The sequence below is a fragment of the Struthio camelus genome, chromosome 3, assembly GCF_040807025.1.
Source record: "Struthio camelus isolate bStrCam1 chromosome 3, bStrCam1.hap1, whole genome shotgun sequence".
Classification (NCBI taxonomy): domain Eukaryota; kingdom Metazoa; phylum Chordata; class Aves; order Struthioniformes; family Struthionidae; genus Struthio; species Struthio camelus.
This window is the reverse complement of record NC_090944.1, coordinates 28,015,073-28,027,509: the sequence shown is the minus strand read 5'-3', so window position 1 is coordinate 28,027,509 and position 12,437 is coordinate 28,015,073. Positions and strand designations below refer to the sequence as shown.

At 38.8% G+C, this 12,437-nt stretch overlaps 1 protein-coding gene across 12 annotated transcripts in view; it reads right to left on the bottom strand.

Annotated features, from left to right (window-relative positions):
• EIPR1 (EARP complex and GARP complex interacting protein 1) overlaps window positions 1–12,437 on the bottom strand; it is a 226,891-nt gene that overhangs the window by 196,350 nt on the left and 18,104 nt on the right. The gene's annotated exons all lie outside the window — the stretch shown is intronic.

Sequence of the window (12,437 nt, the reverse complement as noted above, 5' to 3'; positions counted from 1 at the left end):
AAATGTTTAACTTCATTAGCAACAAATATCAGTCAGAATAGCTACAACAGCATATACTGATCTCATCACAAAAATGAAAGTTTATCAATGTAATAAGTCTGCCTAAGAATCTGCAATAGTATATAACAGATTTTCATTCCCATAAGCATGCATGTATACGTCTCAAAGTATAAATGAATTAAAACAGTCATATGGCTTGCCTACTTTTTTTTTTTTTTTTAAAAAGGTTTTCAAACCTAAAAACTGTGATATAACATAGTTACATCACTGAAACTGTGATATAACAAAGAAAAGGCAAACCAAGCCTAAAGGAATTCTTAGCACTCCTGAATTTAAATCCAGCCTCTGGAGCATCAGGGCTTGTGCCTTCCTGGAGGGTCATTTGCTTGGTTGTAGACAACTTTATTTTACAAATCTGAAAATGGAATTTGAAAATCATTAATGGCTTTTTGTTGTTTTATACTGCTCAAACTGTTAACAACAGTTTAGCAAATAGCAATTTTAGTATATTTCTAGAAGCTTCACAGGCTTAAATCAAGTTTATGCAAGTTCAAAAATAAAAATGCTTAAAAGGCATTAAATTCTCATCAGTAAATTATGACAAATACAGCCAGAGCAAATATTACAAATGTAAGGAGGGAAAGCTAGGAATAAAAATCCTAAATCAAATTCTTAGTAAAATACATTGATGCAGCATTAGGATAAGTCATTTAAGATTTGTCCTGTACACAGACACCAGACAATTATGTTAGTACTGTACAACTGTAAGCCCAGATAACTACCATTAAGCATGCTTGTTCTAAGTATTCATTTTGACTCTACCTGCTTGTGTATTTCTGGCAGGTGTTAAAAATACTCAGATATCAATGGGCATTTCAACTTATTAAGGGCAATTTTTCCAATATTCTTCTCTCAATATATTTAAATAATTTCCTATGTGAACTACTACACAAGACATCCAAAGAACAAGGTGGTAAGCACTCCTTCTCGCAAGAAAACTTCCCAAGATCTGTGTCAGCTTAAAAATCTATCAAGCACACTCACATTGACATCTTTTTCCTTTTTTGTCCCTGCCTTTCCATGAGTACTTGCACATAACGTGTCCTTTGTCCTTTCCCACAGGAAGTTTCAAGAAAAAAGCTGCAATAACTATAGCTGATGAAGGTTCTTCCCCAAGGAGCACAGAATGAGGCACTCTGCGAAAATGTGCCTATCTTCTGAATGTCTGCCATTTTTTATTGCGCTTGATGAGACCAGATCCACAGACTTCCCCTTGAGGAAGACAGATATCCTAGACAGCATGTGCCACCAGCATCTTTTTTCGGGACTGCCTATGGTCTCAATGTCATTAAGAACAAGAGAAGGTGTCAGCTATTCTAAAAAAGAATAATTTCTTTTGACATTCTGCCGAGGATCATTCAGTTATGAAGAGCATGGGTGAAAGAATCACAAGCAACTCCTAAAACAATTCTGCACTACATTCTGTATAAATAATTTCAATAAGAGCTTGAATTATTCCCTCCTTTAACTAATCAAGATATTAACATTTGTTAAACCTCCTAGATTACTCCGAGCCTTTCTATAATTTCAGAGATGAGCATCCTGGCAAAGAACTCTAGCCCATCGTCCAAATCAGAATCCAGCGTTTAAAAACAGCTAGAAAAAAGTACTCTCTTCAGAAGCAAAAACATGAAATTAGACAAAAATTTTGCCTCACTGAAGGTGTACACCTAAGCCGCAGTACTTGAGTGTTCACTTCAAATGAGAAATGTGAAGCTTTCTTTTTAATTCACCAGTATCAGTACTCCTAAGACATATTTCCAGTGCCTAGCAATCCTAACACAACCAATGCATTGTGCTAGACACTGTACAAGTGCTGTACAAAAGGGATAGCTCACTTCCAAAATATCCTCCTCTCCAGAAGGACCAAATCTCTCTGTCAGTTCCTAAAATGATTTGTTGCATTTCTGCAGAGTAAGCTAAGCAACAGAGCTGTCATACCATTGAGACCAGGAAAACTGAGATTCTTGACCATATCTTCATATATTTCATATATTTTTATCATGTTTTCTTTTTATCTGCCTAATTTTTGAAGTACTTGCATAGTTCCCAGAAACATTCTCCAGAATAAACAATTGGTGCATTTTATAACAACCTGCAACAGAGAACATGACAGATATTTCGAGCGAGTTGTCCAAAGTAACATATGAGATCTGTGCTCATTCAGAGTCTGTTAGGCTACATCCACACCGGGGGAAAGAAAAATAAAAAAAAAAAAAAAAAAAAAAAGAGGGTCAGGGACAGTTCTCTAGTCCTGCAGCCAACTGGCACAACAGAGCTCAACCTTTTACAGGGTAACCTGAAATTAGGTGGCTACACTTCTTGGACTATATGTGGGCACCACTTTCTGAAAGTGCTAGCTGGCCTACGCCCAAACTGTGCAGGGTCCATTCTAGCAGTTTAACAGGAGGCACTAATGTGAACCAGGGCTCAGGTCAAGGCCTTGGCCCTGTTCAAGTTACTGGAATACATACATAACCTTAAAATCTTAGTCTGATGTCCTGAGACTATTTGTTACACGTCTTAGGTTGCAGTTTCAGGCAAAAGTTACCACCAGCGATACTGATGCAGTCTGTAAAACTAAGAGCACCCAGCTATCTGATATCAAAATCTGGTCGCTCAGTATTAAGACTCTTATGGGCAGCAGGCTTTATCACTCACAAACTTCACCCTTCTCTTGTTTTTAAAATCATTTTCAATGTTGATATAGTTTCCCCCACCTCTACTTTCCACGCCTGCTCCAACCCTACTTGATAACACTAAAATAAATCATTCCAAACATCAGTCCTGAAAGCTGTTATTTTTGTGGCCCATATGTCACATTCCAATCTTCAAGCTTTCAATTACATAAAGGTACCCTTGCAGCTGTGAACATATCCTTACAATCTGATTCGCAACTGCATAAACAATCAGCATAAATATCTTGGCTAGTTTGCAAGCATAGATGGAAACAGTAACAAAGGTGACATCTCCAGATTGCTGTTCATACTACAGCAGTATCAAAGCTAAAAGTTAAAGTCAATAATTTAAGGATGAGAAATTATTTCACTGATGATAATTTCAGAAGACGGCATGAAAAGGAAGAACATAAGGAGGTCTTCAGGAAAGTTGTGGGGACTTGCCGTACCTAAGAGGGAATAACATGCAAAACAGAAACCAGGAATCAAAAAACAGAACATGCAGACATTTAGCTACAATAATAGATTTTTCTACTGAAGGACACAAAGCGATACTGAAAACACCTACCAAACACTAACACCGAAGGGCCATACCTTACTTTGTTAACACTTCTGCTACCTTCTACAAAATTGATTGCCAGAAGGCTACATACCACCCTTCACCTTCTTGCTTTCTCACAAGCAGGTTGCAGCTATATACCTGTCCTAGAAATAACATATCCCTTATCTGTATTTGAGGTTTCATTCCCTTAGGTTTTTCTTATTTCTCTAATTTCATCACTTCCTTCCCTCCTCCTTCCTATCTTTGAGCAAGCATCTACCAAAGCACCATTTCTCCTATCAGATCTGTGACTGTTAATAGTACCGTGGTATTGCCTAAAGTTATGCTAGTTAAATATGGTCATCCGCTTTTCCCCCAAAGTATATCCTTCACCTCCATACAGGAGAAGGGGGAGGGGGGGGGAAACACTATCCAAAAGTCCTTAAACCTCCTTAAAACCCACTTTACAGTAACGAATATAACAATCTTGATCCAATTAGACGTTTGGCAGACAAACTGCATTTACTATCAATGCAGAATTCTTAGTCTGGACCGTATTTCTTTTTTTCTCCCCCATAACTCCCTATTGTTTCATTTAAACCTTCCACTTTGCCTTACCCCTTGACTTTTTAGGTGAACAGTTTTACCGTCTTTTCTAAGCATCTGTAGAATGACTATCAGAATGACATAGCTACCAAAGTAAACAGTCATTATTCATTATCAAAATTTAAACAAGCCACTAGTTTCTCACTGACATTATAAATAGATTCATTGGCATCTCTGGGCAATACACAGATCTAAGTTTATACTCCAGATAATAGGATATAATGAAAGTTATATTCAGGTTTTCTAAAATAAACTTGAAACTCAGTACTGAGACCATACTCAAGCGATTCATGAAGTCAACATCCATTGCTGGTAAATTAGCATGGCTGCAAAACTCTTGAGACATCACACAAAAAGATCCCTCTGCATACCCTGTTTCTTTAATCATCTAGCTATAAGTTTCTTTTTACCAAATGTAGAAGTGCTTAGAAAAACGTTGCACCTCTGTTTTAACAGTACTCTAAAATGGCAGGTGAAAAAAGGGGGAAGGATGAGGAGAGGAAACAGGAGCATAGATTAAAATGCAATTTCTGTTTGAACCAAAATATATGCAAAAAACACATCCACAAAAAAAAAAAAAAATCCACCTATAATCTCTTCCCATCACTAACCATCCAGAAACCTCTACTCCCACCATCTAAACGGTAAGTTTTTCATATACTCAATGTCAGCGTGTATTATAAAATGGACTAACAAGAAGGACATCATTCAGGAATTCACATATTTCAAAGTGTTCTCCAATTTCATTTTACCCTAGGGATCCCACTTTTTTTCCAGCCCGCCCTGGAGTTAAGGCTCCCGTCATCCACTTTAGCTGCAAAAGTTATACTAGATACTTTCTAGTTTGCTCGTATTTTTCCCTGCCTCAGAACACTATTAACTGGCCATTCAAATGCCTTTCCTATTTCCCTGGCTGGATTCTGAAAATTCAGTAATACAGAGAGTGTATCTGGATTGTATTTCAACAGCATCTAGTGCTTTGTCAGCTTTTCATTGTTCTAATTTTGCAATCTACTCTGCTCAAGCACGATCTACAGCCTTTGTGGCATATCACCTCATCACAATGAAAAATTTATCCCAGTCGAGACTATGATGCTCTTTCAAATACTGAAACAAAACTTGTTTCAGACTCTAAGTAATATTACATACGTGAAGTGATTTTCTCTTAGTGAAAAAACAGAGCCTTCTGATAGCTACTGTTTTCTTGCAACTTTGAAGACAAATTAGTCTGCATTTTGTAAACTTATTATACTTAGTGTATCATTATTCTCATCCATATACCTCTTTTTTGGAGGTTGCATTCCTCACCCTCACCTCGCTGCACCATTATTCTTTTCTGATATTTAAAAGTGTATTTCTACTAAGCTGTTCTCATCTCTTTAATTATTTTGTCACCTTTCCTATTCCTGCTTTTAAAAATGTCACTCCTGTCCCACTTTAATTTTGAGAAATTAAAAAAATGTATACACAACTGACTACAGCGAGTCAGAATAGTAAAAGGAAGGAAGGTGTAAAGTTCCTAAAGTTAAGCTGCTGTGAAGAAAATGCTATGATTTCTGCTTTACTGAACAAATAGCTTTAGGATGTAAACAAATATCATAGGAAAGTAAGTGATCAAATTCATTCCATCCATCTTTGATTTAAGATGGAATCACACTTTCAGAGATGAAGCATTAGTCAATTAAGATGCAAGCATAGCACTCTAGCTTACAACCACTTTTATTACCATCACCCAAAAATCTATGTACATTGAATTCTTCTCATTCAACCATCCATCCATTTATCTGATTATTTTAAACTTAATCTGTATCATATCGAAATTTAACAAGACTGCTGCTCTAAAATCACAAGGCTACCAAACTGATTTTTTCTTCCTCCTTAATTCTTACCTACTTTAAAGCTGTCAGTACTAATCCTATTCTGTTCAAAGAAAAAAAAAAAACTAATGGGGTTTCTTTTTCTTCAATAGACTTGTCACATTATGCAGGAAAAAACTGCATGCATCAGTATGTTACAAGAGTGATTTACAGTGCATAAATTCATTTAGATATTTTGAGTGTTAATTTTATAAAGCATTCCCCCCACACACACACCCCCAGGATATTCAGCTATATTTTTATTCAGCTTTTCTCTTAAATCTAGCTTCTTTCACATCTTAATATACCTTTCTCTCTCTAGTTTGGGAATCTGGGTTAAAATACAGTATTCCTGATTCTTACAATGCTCACAATACCAAATAGCTGCCGAACTCATCTGATAAAAAAATTGAACGTTATTAAAGAGTAATGACAGCCCAATATAGAGGGAGATGATGTAAAGTTGCTGTTTATGGTAACTCAGGTGGCAGAGATTTTTACTGGGGATCTGAAGGTTCTAACTACATTAAGGAAACCCGTGAAAGCCACCAGCTTCCTCAGGTTGGTTTGTTGCTATCTTTCCCTCCACCGTGACAAAGGTTATTTAAAAAGCCTGTAGAATTACACATAAACAACCTGTAACAAAATATGGAAGAAAATTAATGGTTTTAACTTTTTATCTGTACAGAGTTCTCAGGCCTTGGCTACATCCAGACTATAGTTTGAAAATAAGATGACCAATATTTAATGACAAGGGTGGCAAATAACAAAAAGAAGAAAAATAGTATCCACTCCAATCAATTATTTCATCTGCTATCTATACATCTTGTCTAACAGTGTGAGTCAGTCAGGAATGGTCTTGCTATGTATCTAACATACTGCATAGATGAGTAACCTGAAGTATAGCAAATTTGTGACCTTTTTTGAAAAGTAGAAGTTTATATTATAAACTAGTATGCCTATCACTTAGTAATAGAATTGTCCTATAAAAACTGTAGTAGCAGTATAAAATTCTGAAACTGTTACCCATCAGCGGGTAGGAGCATGGGAACCATTATAACCAAGAAAGGAACTGACTAGAGTAAGCTCTATGAAATATGATTGTATTATTGGGACCAGATATTATTCTGGTTATTATCACCATACAAAATAAAAAAACCTAAGGCTTTATTAATGATGTAATATCAAATTGGAAATAAAACCCATAAATACTAATGCTAATCAAAAAAGGGGTTTTCTTGGCTTTTGGCTTAAAAAGGGGTTTTCTTGGCTTTTGGCTTAAAAAGGGGTTTTCTTGGCTTTTGGCTTGAGGGAATGGCATTTTCAAAACCTGTTTATTTAAGGATACCCTGATAAAATATCTTTAGTAGCAGACTATAATACAGTATTTAAATTAATTTTATTTATTGTTTAGAGAACGCATTTCCTAATTTGCATATTCAGCAAGGATTTGAAGTTCTACATGAATGAGTTCTTCACCTCACAGAATGGTTGAGGTTGGAAGAGGCTTTTAAAGATAATCTAGACCAACTCCCCTGCTCAAGCAGGGTCACCTAGAGCATGTTGCACAGGATCACATCCAGGCAGGTTTTGAATATCTCCAGCGAAGAAGACTCCACAACCTCTCTGGGCAACCTGCTCCAGTGTTCAGTCACCCTCATAATAAAGAAATTTTTCCTTATGTTCAGATGGAATTGCCTGTGTTCCAGTTTGTGCCCATTGGCTCTTGCTCTGTCATTGGTAAGATCCTTCCTGCACCTTCTCCTCTCTAGGCTAAACGATTCCAGCTCTTGGGGATCTCTTTCTTCAGAACAACAAAGAGATTTAAGCTACATTATTTCTCTTTCTAGAGAAGTTATTTTTCTTGAAATAGTAGTAAAAAGATATTTCAGGATCATTATGTCAATGAATAGTAAATATTCTGATGGGTTTTATGTATTGTACAGTAGCTCTTATTTGGCCTATCTGCCAAAAATAACAGCAGAGAGTCTGCCTCTCTCTGTTGAAATACGCTATATATGGCATTTTTGACAGATCTCGTCTAGTTTCTCAAAAATTAAAAGTCATCTTAAAACGGTGACCAGATTGTAGCTACTGATAAAGTTTGCAGTTTATGAAAACAAAACTGAACCTTATCTGAAGTTAGCATTTGAAAAGAAACATCTAGTGGCTAAAAAAGGAAATGAATTTTCATTGATACAGAAGTCTAGCTACCTCATTATGGTTTATCACAAGACGTACCTTCTCAATAGGGCTACCAATAATAATAATAATAATCCATCATTCAAAATTCTACCTCCTTACGTCTTTCACCTACTTGTCAAGGACAAATAAAAAAAATCTCTTTCACACATCCATGGTGCAAGAAAATATAAAACTAGTAAGTTTGCCATGGAGAGTTACAGGGTAAGATTTCTAAACTTCTTTTGTTTTTTTGGTTTTTTTTAAGTTATGGATACTGATTTTATACTAGCTTCACTCCTTTTGAAGGAAGTTTCCCAGATGTATGATTGGGAGGAAAAAAGTCTCATAACTATGACTTTGGAAGCAGATGCTACACAAACATTCGGGGATGGAGGGGAAGAGACGAGTATGGATAGAAGAAAAGCTTCAGACCTGTGGAACCCTACGCCATTATGTTTAGTGGTAGCCAAAATGCTACCACTGTCTGTGGTCTTAATGACAGCAAGTCCAAATGACTAACAGAAAAATATTCAGGAATTAATGCACTGCTCTACTACTAGTTGCAAAATGCTTTTTAAAAAATTAATCAAGTCCCCAAAACCCTCTTCAACATAGGTTCACACTATTTCACTTTACTTCTTCACTACTTACATTCACTTTCAGTTCAATATTTACTATATTTCTGAAACTTCCTATATGAAAGGGATACTTATCTTTCTAAACAAACACAGAACAGGTGCTCTGCAAATGCTTAAATACTCTTTTGTTTGTATCCACTACACTATATTTTTGTGAAGTAATGTAGACTCTTATTCCTCTCTTGGTTCTGGTAACTGACTAGGAATGAGAAACTAAAAGAAAACTCACAGTATCTCTCCAGATATACAGGAGGAAATTCCAAAGTTTTTCATGAGTGCTTCTCTCTTTTCCATTAACTTACTTCAATGGGCTTTGAAGTGAAAAATAAGTAATTCCACTTTTCTCCTCTGCCAAATTTTACCACTTACTTAAGCAACTTCAAAAAGGAGCTACTAATAATGATCACACATCTCATTTCTTCATGATCCCAGTTTCAACAACAATCTGCCAGAAGTACTGTGCTCAGACATGAGAGACCGCTACAATACAAATACCTATCACTGCTCCCAACAGCAACTCATTTGACTGGTACTTCAATGAGGAAAAAAGTTAAAGGGTCTTTTTAAAACGACAAGGCAAAACAAGTGCAGTATATAAAAGCCAGTACATAAAAGGGTCTTAAAATGTTTCGATTGTTTAATTTGGCTGCATTACTAGTTGAAATAAGTTGTCTGCTGAACTCAATATTCCTTATTATTAGAACCCCATGCTATGTGCTTTCTGTTCCATACATTGCTATTTAGAGTCATCAATATTCATTAAAGAATCAGATCTTGTTTTCTTTGGAATATTTCTGGCTGATGATTCTAAATCAAGATGCATGAAGTACAAACAATAAATTTAATGTTCATAAACCAGGTAAAGCAAACCAGACCTAGAACACAAAGAAGCTAGAATAGAAAACATGCATATGAATTAATAGGTCCAATTATGGACATCAGATATCTCACAGAAATTGAAAGTGTTTGGATAGAAGCCCATTTCTATCAAAGAACTTACTTTGGACTTAGTCAGTAAGTTCTCTCTCAAACAGGTTTCTTGATTAACACGCAGACTGCTACAAGGAATTGCTATAACATGCTTTAAGGAACTTCAGTATAACCCTTTCTCAAAAAGGAATACAACCACACTTTAGAAAGTATATTGATCCTAAATAATATTTGTACTTCAAGTTAGATACCAATTGACTAAATTAAGACCTGTTAACATCAAATAAGAAATTACACCGATGAAGAAATCCTGGACTTTGCAACTTATTTTTTTGCAACCTTGTCCTTCAGTTAGGTAGGAAAAAAGAGGTAGATAGCATGTTTCACCTTACTCTTTACAGCTCAGGATCACTAAATCAGCTCAGGAAGGCTAGAGAAAGAAGAAGAATCTATCCTAAAGAACTTCAGGGCAGATTACTACTCTCTCAATTTCTCCATGGATCACTGGCAGTTACACCCAGTCAGTGAAGCCAGAGAAAAAGAACGTAAACCACCATAGGTCAATGCCATTTTCATGCTCTTAGAGAAAACGTCTGCACTCAACTTCAGTTTAGGAAACAGAAGCAGCTCTTTATTACTCTATCTATCTTCTACAATTGCTTTTAAAATATTTGTATAAGACTTGCAAAAGAAATTCATATTTTAGCACTTACATTCCTCTTCACAAGGACTGGACAACTAGGCAGTCTTGAGCCTTCTCTCTCACACAACCACAAGGTTGAGCAATAAGAATTCACCTCCCTACAACTGTCTGCAGACGCATGAAAACTGAAGTGTACCTTATACTTATGCTCTTAGGCTTTATTTTCATGAAAGAACGGACTAATACTTAACAGCAGGAATAATACTTATTCAGGTTGATGGCAGAGTTTTCTTGTTTGTCAGAGAGAAAAAAAGTTCCCTTCCCAAAGTGAAGCAGGTGGATTTTTCAAACCCCAAGACAGACTCTTAGCACCTACCTTGACTAGGAAAGCAGAGATCCTAAAGTTGAACAGCTGTGCATTCACAGAATCACAGAATGACTGAAAGTGGAAGGAACCTTTAGAGATCATCTGCTTCAACTGCCCTGCACAAGAAAGGTCACCTAGAGCACGATATCCAGACAGCTTTTGAATATCTCCAAGGATGGAGACTCCACAACCTCTGTGCAACCTGCGCCAGCATTCAGTCACCCTCAGAGGAAAGAAGTTTTTTCCCTCATGTTGAAATAGAACTGCCTCTGCTTCAGTTTGTGCCTGCTACTTCTTGACGTCTCACTGGAAACCACTGAGAAGAGTCTGGCTACATCTTCTTGACACCCTCCCTTCAGATATTTATACGCGTTGATTTACAGAGTGTTCTCTTCTTCAGGCTCAACAGGCACAGCTCTCAGCCTTTCTTCACAGGAGAGAGGCTCCAGTCCCCTCATCATCCTTGAGGGCCTTCTCAAGACTGGCCTCACTCAAGTGTGTATCTGTCTTGTACCAGGGAGCCCAGAACTGGGCACAGTACTCCAGGGGAGGCCTGAGTAGAGGGGCAGAATCACCCCCCTCCACCTGCTGGCAACACTCTGCCTCATGCACCCCAGGAGACCAGTGGCCTCCTGGGCCACAAGGGCACATGGCTGCCTCATGCTTAACTCGTTGTCCACCAGCACTCCCAGGTCCTTCTCGGCAGAGCTGCTCTCCAGCAGGTCAACCCCCAGCCTGTACTGCTGCATGCGGTTATTCCTCCCCAGGTGCAGGACCTTGCACTTGCCTTTGTTGAACTTCAGGACGATCCTCTCGGCCCACCTCTCCAGCCTGTCCAGGTCCCTCTGAAGGGCAGCACAGTCTTCTGGTGTGTTAGCCTCTCCCCCCAGTTTAGCATCATCAGCAGACTTGCTGAGGGTGCACTCTGTGCCTTCCTCCAGGTCATTGATGGATGCATTGAACAAGACTGGACCCAGGACTGACCCCTGGGGGACACCGCTAGCTACAGGCCTCCCACTAGACTCTGCACCACTGACCACAACCCTCTGAGCTCGGCCATCCAGCCAGTTCTCAATCCACCTCACCGTCCGCTCATCTAGCCCGCACTGCCTGAGCTTGCCTAGGAGGATGGAATGGGAGACAGTGTTGCTGAAGCCCTGCCGAAGTCCAGGGAGACAACATCCACTGCTCTGCCCTCATCTACCCAGCCAGTCATTCCATCAGAGAAGGCTGTCACATTGGTCCAGCATGATTTGCCCTCTGGTGAATCCGTGCTGACTCCTCCTGATCACCTTCTTGTCCTCCACGTGCTTAGAGATGACCTCCAGGGTGAGCTGCTCCATCACCCTTCCAGGGATGGTAGGGAACTACAGGCTGATCAGGCCTGTAGTTCCCTGGCTCCTCCTTCTTGCTCCTCTTTTGGAAGACTGCAGCGACACTGGCTTTCTTCCAGTCCTCAGGCACCTCTCCCAATCGCCATGTCCTTTCAAAGATGATGGAGAGTGGCCATGCAATGACATCTGCCAGCTCCCTCAACCCTCGTTACCAGGGCCCCTGCCACGTTCAGCAGCAGGCTCACGTTTCCCACAGCCTTCCTTTTGTTACCCATGTATTTATAGGAACCCTTCTTGTTGTCCTTGACATCCCTTGCCAGATTTCACTCCAAATGGGCCTTGGCCTTCTTGTCACATCCCTGCACACACTGACAACATTCCCATATTCCTCTCAAGTGGCCTGTCCCTGCTTTCATCTTCTGTACACTTCTGAGTTTTGCCAGGAGTTCCTGGCTCATCCCTGCAGGTCCCCTGCCCCCTTTGCTCAACTTCTTCCTCAGAGGGATGCACCCTTCTTGAGTCTGGAGGATGTGATCTCCTTGAATAGTAACCAGCTCTCTTGGACTCTTCTTCCTTCCAGGGCCCTATCCCATGGGATTC